Here is a 24,521-nt window from a genome sequence, read left to right as displayed (position 1 = left end):
GGTTCTGGAGAATAGGGGTGATGTGTTCCCTTTTATTGGAGTTAGAGAGGATCCTGGCCGTCGCGTTCTGGACCATCTGAAGAGGTTTGATTGTGCTGGCGGGTAGGCCCAGGAGAAGTGAGTTGCAGTAATCCAGTTTCGGGAGGATGATAGATTGTAATACCAGGCGGAAATCTTGGAAGTGCAGAAGAGGTTTTAATTTTTTTAATACTTGCAATTTAAAGAAGCATTCCTTGGTGGTGGTGTTTACGAATTTGCTTAGGTTGAGTTGGTTGTCTAGTAGCACACCAAGGTCTCTTACATGCGTTGTGTTAGGGTCCTGTTCACACATCCACACATCCAGTTAGGGTCCTGTTCACACTTCCACTCATCCCAGGCAGTCTCCCATTCACGCACACACACATGCAGACCAGGCAATCAGGATCCATGGTCATTCCTCCTCCGCCCTGCTGCCAGCCTGTGCCTTCTTCTTTGTAGAAAGCAGCCATTCTGTGGCTCTTCTTCATGTGCTGGCCCAGAGGTAATTCAACACTCGTGATGCTAGCACTTCCTGTATTCTCATCTCGTGCCGCCCTGTCCAACAGCATGGTTTGTACACCCGGTGGTGCCAGGCCTGGCCTTCTATTAAAGATAGTAACCGCTGCTCTGTGGTGGTTACCTTCATTAGAAATGTTGAATCTAAAAGTTAGGAATGGGTTGCCCTTTTTTTTTTTATTCTCTAGCCATTAGGGATCCTCTGTTTGTCCCATGCCCTTTTGAATTCCAAGAGGACATTCCATGCATCCACCAGCCTTTCCAGGAAGAAATATTTCCTGGCATTGTTCTGGCGTCTACCCCCTTTGAGTTGCACATCATGACCCCTAGTTCTACAGCTTCCTTTCCATCAGAAAAGGTTTGATTCTTGTGCATCATTAATACCTTTTAGGATTAGAAGGAAGGGCAGAGCTATGGAGATACTTCTTCTCAGTATACATGGTGCATAGAGCTACAAGGTTCCTTGTTTCAGCCATTAAGTGGCTGAATTTGCTGCTTTTTCCTGCATGCTGCCATGGGTCTGATAAACACTTGTGTAACAAAGAAAGCACTCTGCTACAACGGGAGGTTTGTACACCATCTGAAAACATTGAGAAATGTTTTGTTGAATTTGACCAATAATTCACTTTGGGCCAGATATAGGGTTTCTCTCATTGTGCTGATGGGAAACAAGCTTAGACATGGATTAAGTATCTCAGGTCCTCAGGAGCCACAAATAGCATCTGATTGCCCAGATAACTCAATATAAGTACAATATATATGCAGTGACCAATCATTGTGGACATCCTGAAAAGCAGATCTGTATTTAGTTTAGTTTGTGTGATAAGTAGCGGGAGAGTGAGCCCTTATTGCTGTGTCATAGTTGAAGGAGCCTCGTAGGCGAACCTTCGCCAACGGTTGCCAAACGCGCCCTGAAGCGGGACAGACTGGACCTTCGCCTACCCCAGCCGCCTCCCCCCCCCCCCCCCCCAGGTTGAGCCCTTGGGCTTTGGCGGCTGGCAGGACTTAGGTCGGTCCCAAGGGCAGTAGAGAGAGCAAGATTCCAAGGGCAGGCTGGGGATACCGGAAGCAGGTGAAGGATCGGAGCAGGTGGCAGACAACTGTGGTCAGGTCCAAAGCAAGAGGTCAGGTCCAGGAGATCAGGCCAAGGATGGACGAAAATACACAAGAGACACTGGACAAGACAGCCAGGCAGGGCTGGAGGACAGGAGCAACATGTGCTGTTCTAGGCAGGAGACCCGTTCCTGGGGCGGCTGATGGGCCTCTGAAGGAGCCTTAAGTAGGAGGATGCCTGTGATGTCATCAGAGGGGTTTGTGGCTGCCTCGCCACCACAGGCCCTTTAAGATTGCAGATGACGCGCGCACACCTAGAGGAAGCCGGGAAGAGCAGCGGCAGGGTGGTTTGGGAGCTGCGAGGAATGGCTTTAGTAGTTTGAAGCAGTGCTCCGGCCGCGGGAGGCCTCAGGCGGTGTCAGGGGTGAGTGAAGTGGCTCGCAGGGCCGTCCCTGGAGCCACCAATCATAACAGTTTGTTTCTTGATTGACTACAAATGCAGGAGATCAACGTTATTTACGTTTAAAAACCAAAAAAGTGTGTAGCTCTTGTAGATTGGAGTTGCCTCCTCGTGTCTTAGTAGATCTGGCACTTTGCCCCTGCAGAGGAAAAGCATCATGGAGGAGACGTAATGCAGTTAAAGGGACACCACAGCCTGAGGTTGTCTCCTCCGAAAGGGAACCCAGAGACTGTCAGACCTGCGGAGTTGTTATTGCCTGATTGAGGCGTGTTGTTGCAGGCGTGCTGCGAGAGTGCTTGTTTTTTTTTTTCCTGATGTTAGTTTTCTCTGAAAGAACAAATTGCCTGCCCTGTAGTGTTGTGACTGCATGCAGTGAGGAAGGCAGAGCTCAGACTTGTGCACTCACTGGAACGTCCTACACACAGACCAGCACACATTTATAACCATGACGTTAATAAGTGGATGCACTCCATAAAAAACAAAACCCCACTAGAACTTATACAGTGTCATTTGCACTTTTTAAATAACATTTGTGAATTCTGAAAGGAGATGACCAAATTGGATTATGTAAGGTCCATGTCACAGCTTCTCCATTCTTTCCTCGGATCCCAGGGTGGTTTGGACCTTTATCCAACTCCAATCTGTGAACTAACTGTGCTAAAACCAACTGGGCTCTGATTTCTGTTTATATGTTTTTTGTTTTTTTTACCAGGTTTTGGAGTGTGGAAATGATGAGGTCTCACAAAAGAGGTTCAGACCTTACGACCTGTGAAAACAACTCCTGATTTTGTGTCATAAATAAGGAAAGAAGATTAGGATGATCTTGTAAGATAGAAATCTCAAGGAGTGTTTCTGAAGGACTCAGCGACTTGTTAAAGTTTCGTGGGAATCATCAGGTAATTATCAGTACTTGATATTCCAGGTGTTTGGGGACAAATAAAGTTGCGTGAATCAGACTTGCTGGTTAGGGCCTTTTTATTAGTACAAGCCCTGATTATTGCTAAATCTAGTTAAGTGATTTGGATCAGAATAAGGACAAGGTGGGAGCTGAGAGTTAAGAGGTCTTAAATTAGCATAAGGTAATATTTATTGCAATCCTCATCAGTACCTCATTAGAAGATAATATCTGTTTAAATGATAGTATCTAATTTAAAAGCAATTATCCAGCCTACTCAAGGAAAAAAAGTCCTTTTATACAAGGAGTTTATAGCATCTGGGTCCAATAAACATCACAACCAGATTAAAGTTATGACAAATCTTATTCCCTGGCTTGGATAAGGATTGTTAGTTTGGCAGAGTTGTAACCCAGTGATTAAATACAACTTAACTTGCCCTTAGTTAAATAAAATGTAAAATGTCTCTTTCTCCAGAATTTGAATGACTTTGTTTAGCTCTTAGGTCGACTTCTGAATAGGCACCAGTTTTGAAGGACGAAAGAACCATGATTAAGAGCTCTACAGAAAGTACGTTTATAAATCTCTACTTCCTTTATTTCAACTGTCATAAAAAAAATGTCATTAAAAGACATCAAGTTGACCCATACCTAGCTGTCTTGCAGAGTAATATTGTGTAGCAAAGTCAAATGTTTGCTAAGGAGAATAGACAATTGACAGTGATTGATATTGTATTTTTGCTGGCTTTGTGAATTCTCATGAGCAAACTGGGCAAGGTAAAGGTTTTTATGCTGATTTGTTTTGTACTGGTTTCCAAAAGACACAATGGAAGGCTAAAGTGGAGTGAAGTCATAAAGTTTTGTTTAAAAAAGAAAACATTAATGCAACTGACATCATCTTACCATTGATCAGAAATGAAGTACTGGTCTAGCAACCTTCAAGCTGAAGGATTGTGAATACCTATAAATTAGAGATGACTACATTGTTGATTACAATAAAATAAATATTAAAGCATTCAGCTTGGACGCTGTTGCAAAATTTGGAGCAATGTACAAATTGCACATGGGACTAAATCTGCAGAGGATGCCCTAGCCTGCCCAGATATCTGTCTTTGCAGCATGAAAGAGAATACAGTGGGATTTATTTATTTATTTAAAGTTTCTTTTATACCGATGACCGTTTACACATCGCATCGGTTTACAGTTAAAAAGGAACAAATGGGCAGAACCCTTACATATAACATTGCTGATTTCCAGATAGTCTACTGTTTATGCTGACCTGGCCCTCTGCTGGGTTGGTGCCGTTTGACTTTGTGTTCAAGCTGTTCAATCAGCTGTACTAAACCCCTACTCTGCTTTTGATCTGAGCATTTTGTGTCTCCATGTTTATTTCTCTTTTCATCATTGCTTAGAGATGTCGTATTAACAAAAGAACTTATTTGAAAGAAAAAGCATATCAAGCAAGTTTAAGAGCAATTTCTCAGAAACTGACTCACGGTATAGTACAGAAAACATGATCACCATGCAGGCATAGGCTTGAGGCCTATTTTGCAACCAGTAATGTAAAAGAAAGGTCAGATTGCTGATGACCACTAACTATCATCACTGAGGGCTAATCTCAGTCTGATTTTGCTCCCAGTCTAAACTTCATTTTAAAGCTAGCTCTCAGGAGAAAAGACCAATACATGCAGTCAGTGAACAAGGCTCTGGTTCATTAATTCTAATAAAACAAACTTCCATCTTAAGATGGGTTATTCAAGCACCAAGTATGTATTCCCCCAAGTGATTCAGGCAATCTTAGATTATGAGTAATTTGTTGCTGCATTTTATTAACTGTCTTGTGCAATGGAGATGAGGTGAAGCCTGCTGTTCTTACAGGAAGAAAGTCTTGGATGTTGAGTTTGTTGAAGAGATCACATGTCATGTTAAGTTGATTTCTTACAGTCAAATCTCTTTGATAAGGTTCTGTTTTCAATTTGCAAGCAAACCCTGGTTTTCCATCTGGACCAGTGATGATCTAAATGGCAGCAAAGTCAATCAGTCAAAGGTGCTTTGCAGTGCTGTGGGAGAAGAGCCCAAAGTGGGAGCAGCAAAACTATTCACGGTGTCTATGGAATGACTCCCAAGATGGAATTTGAAACATATTCTGGTTTCTGGCTCACCTGCAAGCCTTAGCCTAGCATCCTTAATTGTTCTCTCCCATGGCTGCACCAGCCTTGACTCGGCATCTCCAGATGGAATGGTTATGGGTCGGGTTCTCTCAGTCTTCTTGAGACCATCCTTGACCTTTTCACTGTATCATACTTCCAGCTCCATCTGAACAACACTGGGATCTGGTGCTATGAGCCTTCCTTTGCAACTCCCCGGGGCTTTTTTCCCTATTTTAATCCCCTCCCACCTTACTTTAGTCCATCCATTTCAGCGTCAGTCCTCAGCTAGAGGCCATACACCAGGGCTCCTTTCAAACACTGCAGTCATGGGTCCTAAATCTGGCCATTAGGTGATACCATGGCACAACAGCTGGGGCTCCCTTCCTGGAGGCTGTGAGCACTGCATCTGTAGCAGCCCCAGCCAACATGCAGCATGGAAGAATCCATCCAGGTGCTCCACATGGCAGGACCCAGCACTGGTCATTTAACTGGGCTACTAACTCTTTCTAGTTTCCCAAAGGCTTGCGATAAGTATCACGTGATGACTCCTGCAGCATATATATCAGATATAAATAAAACATGTAAATATATATATATATATATACACACACACACGCACACATACACATTGATCTTGATATTAACAGCTAAGAAACATCTGCTGAAGAGCAGCATTACTGAAAATAAGAACACCACAAATGTCTTCACAAATATGAGAAAAAATTGACATGGATCAAGACAGACAAGCTTGCAGGAAGAAAGACATCCACCATCCTCTTCACGGAGAGGGTGGTGGATGCCTGGAATGCCCTTCCAGAGGAGGTGGTGAAGGCAAAAATGGTGAAAGATTTCAAAGGGGCATGGGATAAACACTGAGGATCCCTAAAGGCTCGAGGATGGAAATGAGGAAAAGAGTGCATGGGGGTAACTTGCTGGTGCGGCGGTTACTTCTCTTACCCTCTAAGCCTGAAACTCCTCTGCAACTCCAACATTACTCCCAACTCCAACATTGCTCTCTGCTTCTACGGCAGAAGGTAACAGGGAATTGGACTCTAACAGCAACCAACAAGGGCCCTGACTTTGATGGCCTGGGAAACTGATAAGCATGGGGGACTTGTATGGCTCAACAGAAATGACCACAAGCTTGCTGGGCAGACTGGATGGACCACTGGTCCTTTTCTGCCGTCATTTCTATGTTTCTATGGACAAATAGTTATGTAAGGTAGCAAAGCAAATGTAATTTAGCTAAAGAGGACCTGACAAAGGATTTAATATGTAGTTGTATGGAAATTGAAGAATCCAACAATACCCCCAAATTCTGTACCATCTGAGTGATGGCTATGGTGTGACCATCAAAAGAAAAAACTGACAGTATATCGGAAAGAGGAAATCTACTAAGAATGTAAATCTTTGCCGCCTCCCACTCTCTTGGTACCCTTTCAGATGTGTCTTCTGCTGCTCCTACCGTGATCCTGAACTGCAGCGTTTAGCCCACTAAATATCTGGGATAACCGATTCAGCAAACTTTGGCCAAACAAGTTATCCGTTGGAGGCTTTTTTTGAATATTGACCTCAATGTCTATTATTATACGGTGTTGAGTGAAAATGGAGGGACGGAGCATTGTAATGGACTGATAGGTCTCCATCAAACCCAAGCAAATCAAAATAAATCTGAAATTGAATTCAAAAGGATTTGAAGCTGAATTTGGTTTGCCAAGCCAAATATTCCCAGACCAGACTGAACCCTAGATTTGCTCAGTTCACCATGGATAATGTGCATCACCTGTGGAGGTAGACCAAGGTTGGAAGAGCCCTACCAGTGTGTGTGTGTGTGTGGGGGGGGGGGGGGTGAGGGTGTAGAAATGACACTTAAGTCTCCACTGGTGTACAGTGACAGATAAGTTGCTAATATCAAGGGAACTTGTACAATTCTTTAATTTTCCATAAAAGAATCACCTTGTACTAGGTGCTTACTGCCCCGCCCCCAGAGTGATGCACCCACCCCTTTGTCTCTTTCGCTCTGATTCCCCTCCGTCTGCCCTATAACTCATCGCACATCTGCCATGCATGGCCATAAAAGTCACCGGCTGTGCAACGGTTGCCTGCGTGCTAACTGGCGTGTAAATGTCACGGAACAGGACCTCATTAAACCTCTGCTTTTCCTGCAGCGTTTGCAGTTATGGTATACAAAGGAAAGAGGAAAACATGTTCATGTTCTGTTAGGAAGTTTGTTAGATGACTGGAACCAGGATGAGGGCTGATTGATTTAGTGATTTCACAGTCGAGGGAGTATAAGGGCCCCCCCCCCCCCCCCCCGCACAGACGGCTGCCCCCACTCTACAATGATAGTTAGATGTTGCTGACTGGTAATACTGTAATCCCAGGAGCTGGTTTGTGAATGGCTAATTATGACAACACAGGGAAGGAGGGAAGGCGAGGAAAGCAGACAGCATGCAGATTGCCTGATTCCTCCTTGCATTAGAAATGCAGAGAAGTTGTAGGTCCAACCGTCACTTGAACCCTGCATTGCTATGGCACATTATTTTAACCTTCTTGCAGTTCCCCCAAAGCAAGGACTGAATTTTATATATTTATTTGCAGCATTCATTACTCGCCTTATCTGCAAAGTGCTCAGAGCATGGTACAACCCCCCCCCCCCCCCCCGAGAAACAGCCAGCAATTAACAATTTAAAATATTCTAATATAAACAACAGAGCATAATTCACAAGGACTGTTCTTTACAACAAAAGGCAAAAAAATAAAAATAAAAACAAGAGATGATAAAATAGCATACAGAGACTATTATAAACCAAAAAACAGCTAATGGACCATAGAAAACCATACTACAAAAAAGATGTAATACAAAAAAACAAATAAGATCACAAGTATTATAAAAGAAACAACAAGAAAAACACACCAAACAAAAACACATAAACGTCATCAATGTAATCTAGCACCCGTAACAAAATATATTTAAAAACATTTATTTTATAAGTAAGTCAAGATTTTATACCGCTGCTAACAAAGAGAAAACTAAATCCAAGCGAAAATAGAGAAAATATAACCAGACTGCTAACACTTTCATAGCAATAAATATCCAACAGAAGGTCCACCAGGAACTAAGGCTTGCTGAAAGTGCCATAACTCCCTGGGAAGTATTTTTCATTACATAGGACTCGTGTTAGAAAAGACAGATTGCAGGTAATTTTCCAGAGGTGCACAAGAAAATCGACCAAAGTTCACATGCCAGAGCCTAGTTTTACAGTCTGTACTATCCATATGATTAAAAAAAAAGAAACAAAATAAGGATGACCAATCAACATTGAGGAGAAGCGGATATTTGAACGTTTCACTGCTATTCAGCACCATGGTCTGGACAGCTTCTGTAACAGCCAGCCACATCAAAAATTATAGCACACACACACACACACACACACACACACACACACACACGAGAGCAGCTGTAATCCTCAGCAGTGGCGATGTCAAGAAAAGGATCCCCCAAAATGCACACTACTGCGCCTAAGTCAGAATTTTAGCAGGCATAGGGATGAATATATCCTGGGCAGGATACTTTGCAGGACTGATTGTGAGCAGGGATCCAGACAGTGCTGTGCCTCTCCCCTCTCCTCTGTCGTGGCCCCTGGTAGCGAGGGAAAGACATGAACTCAGGGCCTGTGAGCAGGTGTGCACTCACAGGTTCTGCGGCAGCCCATACAGCTTTCCTTAGTAACAGGAACTCCTTGTGCAGGAGGGGCAGGGCCCCTGTGGGATCTGTGAAGGCCCTGTGCCAGCTCGGGAAGGTCTGGGCAGAGGCACGCCAGGAGACTCCCCTACCCCCTGCTTTCCAGTGCCCAGATTCTCCGAACCCCCACTAAAAGTGCCTGTGGGCGCCAAAGTCCCAAATCCGGAGCTGTGTAAGCCCCCAATTTCTAATCCTTCTCCTTCATCTAAACGCATAAACCACATGACCAAAGCAAGTATTTCTCGGAGAGTCTGCCTCCCTCCCGCCACGGTTCTCTTGGGTTGTGCTTTGTGAAGCGTAATTCTCCTCCCCTCCTTCAGTTTCTATCTTTTCTTGAGCTCACGGTGGTCTCAATTTAGTGATGAATTATGAAGTGCGGAGTGTGAGAAAGGCAACGCGCTCCTTTTCTGCTGTTTATGCGTGTCAGTCCAATCTATAATTTCCTTTACGAATTCTTTGAGTTGATCATTTTTCTGCTTCTCTGCAGACGAGATTTTAAGTCTGCTTGAAGGACAGATGAATAACTCTCTTTGTCTCCATATCCAACCACAGAGGGGTGTCTGCCCTCCCCCACAATTACATAAAATGTACTAACACTAGCAGTAAAAGTCTGCATGTATGGATGAGACTTCCACAAATCTGCTCTATGATTTCTAACATGCATCTGCTCATTTGATCTCCCCAAAAATATGAGACAAGATATTGCTACCTATACACCTTGAGACTTCCTACCTCAGCTTTCAAAAACAATTAATAAAGGCTTCCCTATTCAGCCTTTGCCTAGATCCCCCTACAACCCAAGGAGTCAATGCACAGTCTGGGGGTACAACTAGACCATAATCTTACGATGGAAACCCACATCTCAAAGCTGGTAAAGACCTCCTTTATGCTTCTGCACCAGATTGGCCAACTATACAATTATTTTGTGAAACACAACCTTGCTACTGTAATACACCCGCTGATTTATTTATTTAAAAAATGTGTATGCTGCATCATCCTATGTTCTAGGTGGCTTCCAAATACAAACAACACAGAAATTGTCAACAATGTAAAAATAATTTTAAAAAGTAAAACAATAATTATATTAACCGCATAGACTACTGTAACTCTCTGTTTAGCAGTGTCTCACAGTGCAACCTGTAAATACCTTCAACTGCTACAGAGCACATGTGTTAGAATACTGGTAGGGGCCAGATCAACAGACCATATATAACCCATCTATCATCAGTTATATGGGCTACCAGTCAAAGGCTGGATAGTAGGAATATAAGGGTATTCTGTAGTCTGTGGGTCCCAGCCTGCTCTCCTCCCCCCTTTTGTCTCACCTTGATTCTGGGGGAGGGGTGGCACTACTGAATATTACCATTTATTTATCTCCCATGTGATACAAGCAGCCCAGGAAAGGATCCCTGTATATCGCAGAATCAGATCTCTTTACTTTCAGACATTTCAGATTTACCATTTAGGATAAAACAACATCTTATGCTAGGTGAGAACATTATACTAAAATTCTCAACATGGCAAGTACCTATAATGATGACAGCTTAGCTGCATGTTGTAAGTGAATTCTGTCAGCACATGTCAGAATCCTTGACTTGCTTAGAATGTTAATTAACTAACTATCCCCATAACTTCAGAAGATCACCATCAGTATCACCATTATAGATGCCTGGCTTGTAGACCTGGGGGACGCTGCAGTTCTACCCGTGCTATATTCAGGGCTGTAGGGAGGGGCAGGGAATGCTGGCTCATGTCTATGATTTGTCTGTGGCTGGCATTAATCACTGACCTTTAGGCTGTTTCACAAGTTGTGTTGGCAGTGAAGTGGTAGTGACACTGAAGCTTCAGCATACTGGCTTTGTATTCCTTCCTCTGTCCCATGGTTGTGATAGCATGGAAACCTGGAGTGGGTGCTCCCGAAGTACTTACCTGGATTGAAATGAGCAAATACCATTCGCGACCACACTTGGAAGGTGGTCCTGCAGGTTTCAGAGGTTTCAGTGGAACGTGCTAAGCCCCCTGCCCTTCTGAGTTTTCAGTCTAGGATATGACCAAAGTCTCTTAGAGTTATGTTATGTTGCATTTGTGTACCACCTTCCCTCGGTACCAACTGGATCCATCGTTTTTTTCCCAGACAAGCTAATCCGGTCCTTATTGGTCCAACCCAATACTGCCACAGCCACCTCCCCCCCCCCCCCCCCCCCTTGCATGTAGTCCTGCCTTTCTTAGGGAAATGAAAAGCTAAATCTCTTTGCATGCAATGAGGTAAAACCAGGACTGGATCATCTTTTCTTTGAAGGGGGCGGGGAGAATTGGTGCCAGCCGGAAACCTTAGGGTTTTCTGATGTACGTTACTGGCGGTTTCTAATGTTTCACAGCAGAATAGATGTACTTGAGGTCGTTGCAGACAGAAAACAAAACCAGTAATTCTGTCTACATCTGTATGCAGCCATCTCTTACATACTGGTATGTCCTTAGAGGCTATTTCTAGCTATATCATATGTATTTATCTGCTATGTAGTGTTTTTCTGGTAATCCCTAGTACAGTATTTGTCTACACAGAATGATTCTGTAAACTGAGTTTATCGATAATCTCTATCTATATTCATTTCTGCGGAAGTTATAGATGCTATTTTGCTCATTTGAAATAAGACTTGGAAACCTTTGGGATCATCTTGACTGACCCATCCCCAGTGCTGCAGTATCGCTGCTAGGCGGCAAGATCATTTGGGTCTCAGGCAGCCTGCGGAGGAGGTGGGGGGGGGAGGCAAAGAGCGTAGATGGAGAAATGCACTTTCATGGGATGATTGCCAGCCTAATATTTGATGCACTGTCTCCCAGTGGAAATAACATTGGTGTGCCGTTTCTGGTCGGCGTCCCAGCTATAGATTGCCATCGTTCACGCTGAGGTGAGCTGCTGATATGCCACTGAGTAATCCTCCGCCCTGGCTGTGATAATGTAATATCTTCCACCGAAGCTAGGAAACGCGCACACACACACACACACACACACACACACACACAAAAAAAATCTGGTCGAATGAGCCCTGCGGGGAGAGAGTGAGAGTTTACTGACAGCCTAGTCAGTCAGAGGCGCACGGAAGCAAACCTCGTGCTTCAGGCTACATTCTTTGTGCAAGACATGTCGTTTTATTATTTACCTTGGCTATTAAAAGTTCTGTATGTGGGAGGGTGCTCAACTTCTCCCAGGAGGAAGAAGCTTCCAAAAAAAAAAAAATTGTATTTTGAGTTGCAGCCAGCATGCTGCCAAGAAAACATGTTGTTTTAAATAATTTAGTCCGAACAGACATCAATTTCACTCATTCTCCTCATTATCTTTCTAGATTCTGTTTCATCCCAGAAGCATTTGAAATTTCCTTCTAGGTAGCTGCTCCCACCATTAGCTAACAACAGAATCACTCTGATGCTGCTTAAATTTCTGAAGTCCACACGACTTCAGAAGAGGCCTCGGGGCTGATTAGTGACGCCTTTTTTTAAAAAAAGTTATAGGTCCTGTATGAGAAGCCATGAAGGATGCTTGCATGGTGTTTGATACCAGTGATGAGGCATGGGTGGCTCATTAAGAGGATGTTTTGGATGGACACCTCCCCCCCACCCTAAACCTGATCCTTTTCTTTTGAAGGTAGATTCAGTTCAAATTCCTGTGGCTTGCTCTGTTGCATCGGTTTCGTGGCCTAATTATGAGCATAGGGGGTCAAATTCTCTCCATCCATTGTCAAAACGTCCTCAGACTCCACCATGGGTCAAGAGGTTTTGTGAACTTTTGGGATGCTTCTGGGTTAGGAGGCCAAAGTATGGTCCCCTACTAGTGATTTCCTGTTCTTTAACAGGTCACGGGTACAATTCTAGATTTCTGTTTAAAATCTCTTATAAAAGTTGGGGCTAGATCCACTTTTGTAAATCAAAAAACTATTTGCCATTTAAAATATTTTACATTGCAGCTGATTTTAGAATTATGACTCAAGCTCTTGCTTTAACTAGCACAGGAGGTCATTTTCAAAAGGATTTACGTGCGTAAAACTGGGTTTTTGAAAATCTCTACTTTTACGCGCATACAGGTGAATTTTCAAAGGAGTTACACATGTAAATGTAACATACTATCTTAGCAATTTTCAAAAGCCATTTACTTGAGTAAAATACACTTATGTGAGTAAATCCTATGGACAATTCAATGGCATTTATTGTAGCAATTTTCAAAAGCCCATTTACATGGGTAAAGTGCATTTACTCAAGCAAAACCCAGTTTTATGCATGTAAATGCTTTTTAAAATCAGGCCCATAACTTTGAAAATTCACTTCAGGGGCCTGAATTTTCAAAAGGGTTACGCATATAAATGGATTTTATAAATGGATTTTTGAAAATTGCTATGATATATGCTACTTTTATGTGTGTAAAGCCTTTGAAAATGTATTCCTTAGATTATTGTAATGCCCTGTATGCAGGAATATGAAAAACATAATTATGTGTTCTGCATTTGGCCCAAAATGTGGCAAGAGCTATATGAAAGTATTAGTCCAAGGTTGCAGGAGTTACATTGGCTGCCAATATAGCAGCCAGTTTGAAATTTTGACCATTATCCCTCTTTAATTGGTTAATACACATCAGTGCGGGTGTTGCATTCGGAAGGTCAGAACCAACTGTTATGCCTTCTTTATGAAACTATCGGCTATATGAAACACAGGCTAGAGTGATCTCCTTTCCAGCACCCGCAGTGTGGAACGCTTTACCTTGTATCTTTTAAACAGGCTGATGATTGACATTTAAAGTTTTGATATTTAATGAGAATATGAAGAATTGGTAATCTTGTTTTTAATGCTGTACTGTTTTATTGTGATGTTTTAATGTGATTATGAGTATTTTTGCTGGAATCCACACTGGACAACCATTGGGAAGCTGTGGAATATAAAAATATGAAAATAAAATTGTTGCATTCAGTGGGCTGCGGCCCTCCACTCTTAGCTCCAGCCCGGGCTCATCCTCGCCACCTCCCAACGCCGCACCTTCCCTGTGAGTTGCGACCGTCCGCCCTGCTTGCCTCCAGTTTCTCGCTGGCTCCCCGGCCTTCCTCTGAACGTGGCAGGAAGCTTGCTGCGACAGTTCTCCTTCTTCGTGGCAGGACGCCATCGGATCCTCCGGGCTTGCCTCCCCTAGGCACACATGCACCGACTGCCCCAACTTTAAAGGGCCAGTGGTGGGGAAACCTCTAGAGGCACTCCCTGATGACATCATCAAGCCAGCCCTATAAAGGGCTAAGACCGAGACCCCTCCAATGCATCGGCAATAGGTCATCTCCTTGGAGAAGTGCACTGCCTCTATGTTCCTGGTTCCTGATTCCAGCTATGTGCTCCTGAGTTCCCGAGTCTTGTTCCTGATTCCAGCTGTGTGCTCCTGAGTTCCAGTGTCTGGTTCCTGATTCCAGCTGTGTGCTCCTGAGTTCCCGAGTCTTGTTCCTGATTCCAGCTGTGTGCTCCTGAGTTCCCGTGTCTTGTTCCTGGTTCCTGATTCCAGCTGTGTGCTCCTGGTTCCTGATTCCAGCTGTGTGCTCCTGAGTTCCCAAGTCTTGTTCCTAGTTCCTGATTCCAGCTGTGTGCTCCTGAGGTCCCATGTCTTGTTCCTGGTTCCTGATTCCAGCTGTGTGCTCCTGAGTTCTCGTGTCTTGTTCCTGGTTCCTGATTCCAGCTGTGTGCTCCTGAGTTCTCGTGTCTTGTTCCTGATTCCAGCTGTGTGCTCCTGAGGTCCTGTGTCTTGTTCCTGGTTCCTGATTCCAGCTATGTGCTCCTGAGTTTCCGTGTCTTGTTCCTGGTTCCTGCTGTGTGCTCCTGAGGTCCCGTGTCTTGCTCCTGGTTCCTGATTCCAGCTGTGTGCTCCTGAGTTCCCGTGTCTTGCTCCTGGTTCCTGATTCCAGCTGTGTGCTCCTGAGTTCCCGTGTCTTGCTCCTGGTTCCTGATTCCAGCTGTGTGCTCCTGAGTTCCCGTGTCTTGCTCCTGGTTCCTGATTCCTGCTGTGTGCTCCTGAGTTCCCGTGTCTTGCTCCTGGTTCCTGATTCCTGCTGTGTGCTCCTGAGTTCCCGTGTCTTGCTCCTGGTTCCTGATTCCAGCTGTGTGCTCCTGAGGTCCCGTGTCTTGCTCCTGGTTCCTGATTCCAGCTGTGTGCTCCTGAGGTCCCGTGTCTTGCTCCTGGTTCCTGATTCCAGCTGTGTGCTCCTGAGGTCCCGTGTCTTGCTCCTGGTTCCTGATTCCAGCTGTGTGCTCCTGAGTTCCCTGTCTTGCTCCTGGTTCCTGATTCCAGCTGTGTGCTCCTGAGTTCCCGTGCCTTGTTCCTGGTTCCTGATTCCAGCTGTGTGCTCCTGAGGTCCCGTGTCTTGCTCCTGGTTCCTGATTCCCGCTGTGTGCTCCTGAGGTCCCGTGTCTTGCTCCTGGTTTCTGATTCCAGCTGTGTGCTCCTGAGTTCCCGTGCCTTGTTCCTGGTTCCTGATTCCAGCTGTGTGCTCCTGAGGTCCTGTGTCTTGCTCCTGGTTCCTGATTCCAGCTGTGTGCTCCTGAGGTCCCGTGTCTTGTTCCTGGTTCCTGATTCCAGCTGTGTGCTCCTGAGGTCCCGTGTCTTGCTCCTGGTTCCTGATTCCAGCTGTGTGCTCCTGAGTTCCCTGTCTTGCTCCTGGTTCCTGATTCCAGCTGTGTGCTCCTGAGTTCCCGTGCCTTGTTCCTGGTTCCTGATTCCAGCTGTGTGCTCCTGAGGTCCCGTGTCTTGCTCCTGGTTCCTGATTCCCGCTGTGTGCTCCTGAGGTCCCGTGTCTTGCTCCTGGTTTCTGATTCCAGCTGTGTGCTCCTGAGTTCCCGTGCCTTGTTCCTGGTTCCTGATTCCAGCTGTGTGCTCCTGAGGTCCTGTGTCTTGCTCCTGGTTCCTGATTCCAGCTGTGTGCTCCTGAGGTCCCGTGTCTTGTTCCTGATTCCAGCTGTGTGCTCCTGAGTTCCCGTGTCTTGTTCCTGGTTCCATTGGCAGTCTGGTTCGCCTTCAGTTCTTGTCTTCCTGGTCAGTCCTCCTCGTCTGTCTTCATTGTCCCGTCATCCTCCTCTCATTCCTTGTCTTTGGATTGATCTTCTGGCCTTGACCTCAGTTTGGACTCCTGGCTTGACCTCAGATTGAACATTGATGCTGCTTGACTTCTGCCTGCCACCTACCACTGTTTGAATTTAACCCTGCTTTGTCAGCCGCCTGCCCTGACCGTTGCATGTTCTATCCACGTTGCCTTTTCGTGCTGGCCTGCAACATTTTTTATATCACAGATCTTCACCTCCACGCCCAAGTCCAGCCGGACCCGGCACCCGAGGGCTCAACCTAAGGGGAGCAAGGGCTGGTATGGGTGAAGCTCTGCTTCAGCCAGCTCCGCCTGCCGACGGTGGGGACCTGCAGGGCTCCTCCCTGCAGTTTGCTCCAACGCCACCTCGGCCTAAGAGTCCACGCCCGCAACAGAAATAAAAGTGCCCATGGATGTTGCCCCTGCTTTTTGTGCAGGTAGATTCTTGCTTCAAAACCCAAATTTGTGACTTTCCTTTTCTAATCCTGTGCTTCCCCTGGATAAGGCTAAACACTGATGTACTCACATTGAGGTGGACAATTTGACAAAATAAATATAAAACAGCAATCTAGGTGCATAAGTGCATTTGTACTTGGCTAAATCCCTCCTAACCTTTATCCCTGGTGAGCTGAAGGATTACAGGTCAAGTTCAAAAATGGGCACAGCTGTCTAATTATCCTTGAAAGAGATTCTTACCACCTAAGTCACACCAATCTGGACAGGGTGACCCTGACCCCGGGCTGGTTTCTCTAAAACTCCACCTAATGAATTCTGGGATTTGCAAGTCTGATACTTTCAAAACAGGAAGGCTCCCAGAATGCTGTCATTTTGAGACTTCAGAGAAACAGGCCTGGTGTTACCTTTCAAGGTTAATCTGGGTCCATCACTACTAAAGCTCTTTTAATTCGTGCTCAGCAATGGAAAAAAATGCCTCCCCTCTCCAAAAGAATCTCAGTTTCCCACTGAATCACAATTCTGAGAATCTCTGCTTGCCAGAAGGAACAAGAGGAACAAAATCTAAAATCCCTTTGCCGTGGTAATAGTTTGTCATCCTTTGCAATTAAAAGAATATATATTGGTAAAGTAACCCAGCCTTCTGTGACTAATGTTACTGGCGAACGTGTTCTGAAAATCACTGTAAGGTGTGCAAATCTAGCAAGATGGCTTCCCCTCCATTCATGCATTGAAATACACATTCTTCTGTGCAATTTTCACTTCCGCACAGGGGCCGTTACTTCTATTGAGCACCCGCTTTCCTTACGCACGGCCATCCACCTCTCCTGGGTGCGCAATGCAATATGTTAATGAGGTGCCGTGCTGAAAAGGAGGTGCTAGGGATAAATTGGGTGTCCCTAGCGCATCCTTGGCATCAGCTGCTCAGGAGACGTGGCTTTGCGCAGTGGGAAAATGGGTGCCAGTAAATTGGGCGTCCGTTTTTCAAACCTGACCGCTGTGAAGACTTTCTTTTTTCGTGATGCTGCTTTCTAAGGTTCTTCCTACTTAGCATTGCGACGATATTAAGTGTTTTTTTGCTTTTTTGTTGAGGTTTGGGACATGTCAACACTTAATGCTGGCGTTAAGTTTTGTGTGTTAAAACATGTGCGTTGGGCACACGGTGATTTTTGCATTGGGGGTACATTTACATGTGATGAGCACTATTAGCTAGGCGCCGGTTTGGATGTGCTAATCCCATTATTGCATTGAGAGTTATTGTAGCGCATCCAACCGCACATCAAGCTGTGTGCTAGGCTGGGCACACTGGATTGCATCGGCCTGACGAGATAATTTTGTAAGTACTCACTCTGATGTATCTTTTACCTGTGGAATTTATACTAAATTTCAAAGTAAAATTGCATACATACCTTCACTTTGAAAATTATCCCAGGAGACGTACCCACGTGCATGTAGGTGGATTTTGATAGAAAAAAATGACGCATGTGCCTTTGAAAAATGCAAAAGTAGGCAGGCAATCCCAAAGCCCTGCCCAATGCTGCCCTCCGGGCTGCCTCAGCACACCGCTGGTAAAAGTACGTGCAGGCCCTGCGTGTGCACTTTCATCCGCATATAGGACAGATAAGTCTCTGACAAGCAAATGATGAGAAACAAGCTAGGGGTGCAGGTGGACAGGATGACCACCGACTCTCCGGCGGCCTCCGCTTCATTTCTCACTAGGAGTACCAGGTGTTTAAATTACTGAATCCTGTTTTCCTCAAGCTTTAGTAAAGCAAAACGTAGATCTTATTTTTTTCCCCCTTTCTGCAAAGGGTCAAAAATTCAAACTATCTTGTGCTTCGGCCCTTGGAAATCAGCTTGGATGGCTGCAGAGGGGGATTTCTGCAGGAGTGTGTCTGTACAGCCTTTATTCTGATCAAGACTTGCGCCGGGCACATACGATTTAGACCTTCCAAGCCTGACCTTCTGCATCCACATTACTGGAAAAGGGAAGAGCGATGCCTGCTATCCACAAGGATCTTCCCTGTTCATAATCAAATTAATTAAAGAACACAAAGTGGCTGATTTACTTCTGTGTCTGTGGGGGAAAAAAAGTTTAGTAAATCAGGTCCTTAATGAAGAATGTTAACTCAGCTGATAAGGCGTCAACCGCATTGAAATGGTATCAAGAGGGTGCGTAGAGAAAATTACTGGCACTATACTGCACAGCCCCTGAGCCTTCCACTAGGCACATCAAAGAGCTGCAGTAAAAGCAATTAGTTTATTGGCAGAGGCTTGGAGCACCACAGGAAGCAGGGCTACAAACTGGCTCCATCTTGTCGGAAATAAACTAATCCACTCCTGATTTTATTCTCTCCTACTCCCACTCTCCACCTCCATCCTCCCACCTCTGCATGCAAGGACTTATTGTTGCTGCTTTTCTCAGGGGAACTAGAAGTGCAAGGTCTATGCACTAACAGCAGGAACAGATTGGCCTGTCCTAATTTAAAAAAAAAACAAAAAAAAAAACCTAAATGAATCCAGCAGTATCCTTAACAGGGACAGGACTGAAAAATAAATCATAGGATGTAAGAAGCCCTTAATTATGGAGAAAACAATTTTTAATTGATCTGTGACCCTCTAAGTGTGTGTAACACTGCCGTTCAGCCCTAAAGCACCCTTGCTACCCAGGTTAGGAGCCAGTCAAGATGAAACACAAAGACCCTCAGCTTCCTGTGTGCACACCCAATGGGCTGTAATGGCCAGCAGGGAAATGTTTCATCATGATCATCTCAAATCTGACAGTGCACAAGGGTCAATGCAGATTAATTAGTCCATTTCAGCTCTAGAAGCATGAACCAAACCCTAGAACAATGCTGACACAGTTTAAAATACGGTGCTGCCTCTTTCAAGTCCAAATGGCACTTAATTTTTGCAGAGGCTGTCATAATGCGTTTGTGCAATTCCAAATACCCACACATCACATAGAAGGCAATTTTCTAAGTTCTTTTTGCAAGTAAATTGCTGTTTACCCACGGAAAACTACTGCCAGCATGCCCCCCTCCTCCCCAGTGTGGGTAAAAGTACACACAAAAGTCATAATGCATATACTTTAACCCACGACCAAACAGGAGCATGGCGAGGTCGAGGGAGAGACAATACAAATGGGGCGTTCATTTTGAAAGCTCCATGTAAGCTTTTGGCAGGTATATTTGCACATGATCTATGCATGGAGGTTCAGGCCCCATTCCAGCAGCCAGCACATGGAGGATTAGAAACAGAGAAATGACGGCAGAAGAAGACCAATAGGCCCATCTAGTCTGCCCAGCAAGCTTTCACACTTATTTTCTCATACTTATCTGTTACTCCGACCGCTGAGTTCAGGGCCCTTACTGGAAGCTTTTTGATTCTAATTTCCTTCCACCCCCGCCACTGACGCAGAGAGCAGTGTTGGAGATGCATCAAAGTGAAGTATAAGGCTTAATGTTTGAGGGTAGTATCTGTCGTATCGAGCAAGCTACCCCGATGTTTGTGTACTCATACTGCTCAGATCAATACCTTATTAGATGTTGGCTGGATGTAAATCCTATTTCTTCATCCCCTCCCTCCGCCGTTGAAGCAGTGAGCTGCGCTGGATATGCATTCAAAGTGAAGTATCAGGCTTAATTTGTTAGGGGTAGTAACTGCTGCAATAAGCAAGCTACTCCCTCGCTTATTTGTTTACCCAGACTGTGCAATTCAATCCTTGTTGAATGTTGTCTGAATATAAATCCCCCTCCTCTTCATTCCCCCTGCCGTTGAAGCAGTGAGCTGCACTGGATATGCTTTCCAAGGAAGTAACAGGCTTAATTGGTTCGGGGTAGTAACCCGCCGCAACAAGCAGGCTACTCCCACGCTTATTTGTTTACCCAGACTGTTCAATTCAGTCCTTGTTGATTGTGGTCTGAATGTAAATCCTCTTATCTTCATTCCCCCCTGCCGTTGAAGCAGAGATTTATGCTGGATATGCATTGAAAGTGAAGTATCAGGCTTAATTGGTTTGGGGTAGTAACCGTTGCAACAAGCAAGCTACTCCCACACTTATTTGTTTACCCAGACTGTACTACCTTGTTGGTTGTTGCCTGAATGCAAATCCTCTTTTTCACATTTCCTCTTGCCGTTGAAGCATAGAGCAATGTTGGAGTCGCATAAATCGTGTGAACGTTTATTGAATAAGGGTATTAATCGCCAGGTAGTAGCCGTCATTCCTGCAAGCCACCGCCATACCTCTCTTCTTCATTCCCATCCTCCAGGCTTTATGGATCCACAGTATTTATCCCACACCCCTTTGAAATCCTGCACAGTTTTGGTCTTCACCACTTCCTCTGGAAGGGCATTCCAAGCATCCACCACCCTCTCCGTGAAGAAATACTTCCTGACATTGGTTCTGAGTCTTCCTCCCTGGAGTTTTAAATCGTGACCCCTGGTTCTGTTGATTTTTTTCCCGACGGAAAAGGTTTGTCGTTGTCTTTGGATCATTAAAACCTTTCACGTATCTGAAAGTCTGTATCATATCACCCCTGCTCCTTCTTTCCTCCAGGGTGTACATATTTAGATTCTTCAATCTCTCCTCATATGTCATTCGATGAAGACCATCCACCTTTTTGGTCGCCCTTCTCTGGACCACCTCCATCCTGTCTCTGTCCCTTCGGAGATACGATCTCCAGAACTGAGCACAGTATGCCAGGTGAGGCCTGACCAAGGACCTGTACAAGGGAATAATTACTCCCTTTTCTTACTCGATATTCCTCTCTCTATGCAGCCCAGCATTCTTCTGGCTTTAGCTATCACCTTGTCACACTGTCTAGCCGACTTCAGATCGTTAGACATTATCACCCCAAGGTCTCTCTCCTGCTCCATGCATATCAGCCCTTCACCCCCATCGAATACATTTCTTTCGGATTTCCACACTACATATGCATGACTCTGCACTTCTTGGCATTGAAGCTCAGCTGCCATAACTTAGCTTTGAAAATTAGCTTGCAAGCCCCCATGGTATTTCAAAATTACCCCCTAACAATTCTCCCCTCCCACCCATCAGAAAGGTCCTAATTGGCACTTTGCAGATTCAGACAAGAGTCCATGGGTTAGAAATGTTTTCTTTTGTATGTTTCTATTGTTCACCGATGATCAAGGGGTTAAAGGGGCACTTAGGGAAGATAAAGCCATCGCGGAAAGATTAAACAGTTCTTTGCTTCGGAGTTTACTGAAGAGGATATTGGAGAGATGCCCGTTCCGGAGATGGTTTCAAGGGTGATGATTCGGATGAACTGAACCAAATCATGGTAAACCTAGAAGATGAGGTAAACCAGATTGACAATCTGAAGTGTAGTAAATTACCTGGACCAGATGGCATACACCCCAGGGTTCTGAAAGAACTAAAATTGAAATTTCAAACCTATTTCAATTAGTTGTAAACTATCATTAAAATCATCCGATGTACCTGAAGATTGGAAGATGGCCAATGTAACCCCGATATTTAAAAAGGGCTCCAGGGGTGATCCAGGAAACTATAGACCAGTGAGCCTGACTTCAGTACTGGGAAAAATCTTGGAAACTGTTATAAAGAATAAAATCACAAAACATTTAGATAGACATAGTTTAATGGGACACAGCCAGCATGGATTTACCCAAGGGAAGCCTTGCCTCACAAATCTCCTATATTTTTTGAAGGTAAACAGTGGAGTGCCTCAGGGATCTGTACTTGGACTGGTGCTTTTTAATATATTTATAAATATTCTGAAAAGGGGAACGACAAGTGAGGTGATCAAATTTGCTGATTAAACAAAATTATTCAGAGTAGTTAAATCTCAAGCGGATTGTGATAAATTGCAGGAGGACCTTGTGAGACTGGACGATTGGGCTTCCAAATAGCAGATGAAATTTAAGGTAGACAAGTGCAAAGTGATGCATATAGGGAAAAATAATCCTTGCTGAAGTTACACAATGTTAGATTCTATCTTAGGAATTACCACCCAGGAAAGAGATCTAGGCTTCATAGTGGATAACACATTGAAATGGTCAGCTCAGTGTGCTATGGAGAACAAAAAAACAACAGAATATTAGGAATTATTAAGAAGGGAATGGCAAATAAAATGATGGATGTCATAATGCCTCTGTATTGCTCCATGGTGAAACTGCACCTTGAATACTGTGTGCAATTCTGGTGGCCACATCTCAAAAAAGATATAATTGCGATGGAGAAAGTGCAGAGAAGGGCTACCAAAATGATAAGTCGCATGGAGCGGCAGCCCTATGAGGTAAGGCTAAGGAAGTTAGGGCTGCTCAGTTTGGAGAAGAGGCGACTGAAGGGGGATATGATAGAGGTCTACAAAATCACGAAAAATTTAATGTAAATCAGTTATTTACTCTCTCAGATAATAGAGGACTAGGGAGCACTCCATGAAGTTAGCAAGTAGCTCATTTAAAACTACTTGAAGAAAAATCTTTTTCACTCAGCGCATAGTTAAACTCTGGAATTAATTGCCAGAGGATGTGGTTACAGCAGTTAGTGTAAATGGGTTTAAAAAAGGTTTGGATAAGTTCCTACAGGAAAAATCCATAAACTGATATTAATTAATAAGCAATAGTAGCTTGAGATGTATTTATGATTGGGTACTTGCCAGGTACTTGTGACTTGGATTGGCCACTGTTGGAAACAGGATGCTGGGCTTGATGGACCCTTGGTCTGACCCAGTATGGCTTTTCTTATGTTCACTCTTGTTTGAGGTGGTTGCTCCGGAGCATGGTTATAGAACAGCAGCAGGGAAAGTTTCTGGATGCTACTGCTATCACTGCCAACGCTGCACCTGTTTTCCAGCTCATTTATTTGTGTGTGTGTGTGTGTGTGTGCATGCTCTCATATTCAGTTTTAGCATTTCATTTTCAGAGCCCTCCTTTGGGCACTGCTCACCTGCACACACAATAATGTTAATTAGACCAAGAACGCAAGTTATGCTTGTGTTTCCTGAAACTGAAAATGTCCAATAAAACAATAGAAGATAGATATTGACTGGGGTCTTTGTAGCATTGCAGAAAATGACCTGGGCAGACTGGATGGGCCTTATGGTCCTTATCTCCCATCATCTTTTATGTTTTGGTGTTTCTAGATGGAAACAAGGGGTTATTAGTTATGTAACATAACATAAACATAGAAACATAGAAATGATGGCAGAAAAGGACCAAATGGTCCATCCAATCTGCCCAGCAAGCTTCCCATGATAGCATCTGCCGAGCCGTGCGGGTTACCCCATGCTTATCAGTTTCCCAGACCATAAAAGTCAGGATCCTTGTTGATTGCTGTTGAATCCAATTCCCTGCTATGCCTTGCTGTTGAAGCAGAGAGCAATGTTTGAGATAAGAACATAAGAGTTGCATCAAGGTATCAGTCTTACTGGTTAAGAGTAGTAATTGCTGTATTAGCAAGTTACCCCCATGCACTCTTTTCCTCATTTCCATCCTCGAGCCTTTAGGGATCCACAGTGTTTATCCCATGCCCTTTTGAATTCTTTCACTATTTTGGTTTTTACCACCTGCTCTGGAAGGGCATTCCAGGCATCCACCACCCTCTCTGTGAAGAAATATTTTCTGACGTTGGTTCTGAGACGTCCTCCTTGGAGTTTCATTTCGTGACCCCTAGTTGTACTGATTTCTTTCCAACAGAGAAGGTTTGTCGTTGATTGGGCATTATTAAAACCTTTCAGGTATCTGAAGGTCTATATCATATCTCCCCTGTACCTCCTCTTCTCCAGGGGATACATATTTAGGTCCTTCAACCTATTAGTAAAGATTTGTAACCTATCATTAAAATCATCCATTGTACCTGAAGACTGGAGGATAGCAAATGTAACCCCAATATTTAAAAAGGGCTCCAGGGGCGATCCGGGAAACTACAGACCGGTTAGCCTGACTTCAGTGCCAGGAAAAATAGTGGAAAGTGTTCTAAGCATCAAAATCACAGAACATATAGAAAGACATGGTTTAATGGAACAAAGTCAGCATGGCTTTACCCAGGGCAAGTCTTGCCTCACAAATCTGCTTCACTTTTTTGAAGGAGTTAATAAACATTGTGATGCAGCACAACCCAGCCAGGGATGGAAAGAGCCTGGGCATGGTAAGA

The 24,521-nt window shown here is 44.4% G+C and overlaps 1 long non-coding RNA gene across 2 annotated transcripts in view; it reads left to right on the top strand.

Annotated features, from left to right (window-relative positions):
* The window catches only part of LOC115074172, a 170,538-nt gene that overhangs the window by 69,557 nt on the left and 76,460 nt on the right, over positions 1-24,521 (top strand). For both annotated transcript variants that reach the window (XR_003852200.1, XR_003852199.1), the window contains exons 2-3: positions 2,760-2,943; positions 3,439-3,510. This is a non-coding gene — a long non-coding RNA (uncharacterized LOC115074172). The remainder of the gene's footprint in view (positions 1-2,759; positions 2,944-3,438; positions 3,511-24,521) is intronic.

Source organism: Rhinatrema bivittatum, chromosome 12, assembly GCF_901001135.1.
Source record: "Rhinatrema bivittatum chromosome 12, aRhiBiv1.1, whole genome shotgun sequence".
Classification (NCBI taxonomy): domain Eukaryota; kingdom Metazoa; phylum Chordata; class Amphibia; order Gymnophiona; family Rhinatrematidae; genus Rhinatrema; species Rhinatrema bivittatum.
Note: the sequence above shows the minus strand (reverse complement) of the source record. Positions and strands in the feature narration are given on the sequence as shown.